Source organism: Arachis ipaensis, chromosome B05 (genome assembly GCF_000816755.2).
Source record: "Arachis ipaensis cultivar K30076 chromosome B05, Araip1.1, whole genome shotgun sequence".
NCBI lineage: Eukaryota > Viridiplantae > Streptophyta > Magnoliopsida > Fabales > Fabaceae > Arachis > Arachis ipaensis.
In genome coordinates this window covers 131,545,391-131,548,191 of record NC_029789.2, presented here as the reverse complement: position 1 = coordinate 131,548,191, position 2,801 = coordinate 131,545,391, and positions in this window count along the sequence as shown.

The following is a 2,801-nucleotide window of genomic DNA, read 5'->3' as shown; positions in this document are numbered from 1 at the left end:
CACTAAGACCGCATAAATAATTTTACTATCTTCAAAACAAGATACAAAAACGTCACAAATTAATGCATAAAATGTACATTTAACTAGCTAAATAATCAGAGAATCAAAACTTACACAAGTAGTGAAAAAATGCCTTTAATCTTAAAGATTTGAACTATCAAATCAAGAACCTGGTGTTCTAAACACGTCTAAATTTAAGCTCAAGCAACAATTAAAACATTTATAAGGGATCAATTTATAGTGACAATTTTGTGCTTGTGTAAACACTCCTTTTTTTTCCCCTCTTCTTTCACAATAATTGCTGGTTTTTCCTCAATGATATCTCTCGATTAGGGGTGGATATAGACCGGCCTTTATCTTTAACAAGCTAAACCAATAATGTTACCAACTGGCATAAACCTAACACGCAATAATCTATTATATGCTATTTTATAGATACTAAACTTGACTTATTATTAATCTTGACCTAGCCTAAAATTTGTTAGAACACTTGAAATTATTTTTTTTTTTGAAAAAACACTTCAATTTAAAACAAAGCTCTGCAATAATAAATAATTCAAGATACTAAGAGAAAAATACACAAGTTTCTTATACTCATTGATTCTCAAAAGTTCAAATCGCACTCGTTGCATTTTTAAATTGTAATAATATAACTATTTAATAAGGGTTAATATTTAAATTTATCCTTAAAAAATTAATTTTTTTTAAATTTATTCTTAAAATGTTATCTATACCAATATATAAAGGTAATACTAGAGTTTGGTGTCCAATTTTTATAGACACCATTTGCCCTCAAATAATTCATTTTACAAATCAAATTTATGGATAAAATAGTAATAATACATTTTTGTTTATAATTAAAAAAAATCATTAACCCATTAAATAACTGCTGCAATCGTGAGGAAAATAAATAACTGCTCCACTTACAAATATTTCTCACTGTTGTCGATCCTTTTTTCTGCATCTAGCTGCTATCTTTTGGTTCTGACATGTATTTACTAAGAAAGGGACACCTGCAAATCATCGTGAGAGAATTTGACAAGGAAGTTGATACAATTTCTATGCCAATTCCATTGCCAAATACAGGTACCTTTTGAAAAATAATAATAGACGTTATGAGTACTAATTTTTAATTTTTAAAAAAATTCAAAGGACAAGTACTCTTTATCTTATTCCATTTTTACATCTAAAGTTTGTATTTTTTTTGTATAATTATAGATCGAGCACTACTACTCAAATATATTCTATAGTATTAAAATTTATCTATAAATATATTCTATATTTATTAAAATTTATCAATATTTTTTTAGAATCGTTAATGCAACATTTATTAATGAATAATTACTAAAAAAATATTATCTATACCAATGTATAATAATTGTGGTATCCAATTTTTTCTTCTTATTTTATCCCTGTTTTTTTTTTATTAAAAATTGGCTTTATCATATGACAGGACTTAAAATTTAAAAACATACTCAATTCTTTTTATTTTATTTTATTTTTTTCAAAAACTGGCTTTAACCCCGACAGATTTAAAACTGATTCACTTTCAACCACGACAGAATTTAAAGTTGATTCACTTTCAATAAAAAAAAAACTATTAATACGTACTCAATTTAAATATCAATTCACTTTCGATAACAAAAATTTTTGCGCCTTCAATTGTACTTTATTCACTCTCGATAACAAAAACTTCTGCGCCTTCAATCGTACTTTACTCAAGAGAGTTAAATATCTGTTTCACTTTCAATCATGCTCTTGCAACCTTATGTTCTGACAAATATAATTGGAAAATTCAACGAATCAGCAATCATATTATATCAACTAATATAATTCCTATTCCAAATCCATTGTCAAGTACATAATTAACTACAATTAGACAAATGATAAGAGCCACCCATCATCATCATCATCATTTTGTTTCAGGTAACATAAAACTTAACATGTCTTATGATAATTTAATTTTTTTCGACTATAAATTCAATTTTTGCTTAAAATTTGTATTCTACTCTTTGAAAAATCTAGAATTGAAAGCGCATGATAATGAAATTGGTCCAAATAACAGACGACGTCATAGTAACATAATTGGTTGGTATTCTATAACAAAATTAATTAAATTAATATACACTATTTATATATTTCTGATGCTTATTATTTAACTTAAAAAAAATTACATATATAACAGAGCACTCCTTAATAAAAAATACAAAAAGTTACTAAAATTTGGTGTCCAATTTTTGAAAATTTAAAAAATTAAATTAAAAATATTATAAATTAATAGACGACATTCAAAACTTTTAAAGAAATATAATAGAAGCATTATCATTCTGAAAATACTTTTTGTATATTTTAGAATAGTTGAGAATAAAAATTTACTCTATCGAATATTTCACCTCATATATTACCTAGAACTTTCACTATGACGATTTTATATTATCTCTTTATTGTGTGGTTTTATAATTTAACATTTTAAAGTGTTTTATAGTAATTTTAATTTCAACAAAATATGATATAAATAAGATCACGTCAATATTAAAATAAAAAAATATTTATCTAATAAATTTGAAAAGTAAATAATATATTAACAAAAAAATAAAATTAATTTTTTAAAAACAATAGAAAAGCTTGAGCCGTTAGTATTAATAAGACTAGTCCTTTAAAAATAACTTAACTGACAAATCAACATACGACAGTTTTGCTTCATAAGAATTGCTTAGGTAAAAACAACTCCGTTTTAATTTTATTGAGGGTAACTATTCAACTTTTATTGTGTTTGGCAACTCTGTTTTGGTTGCCATTAA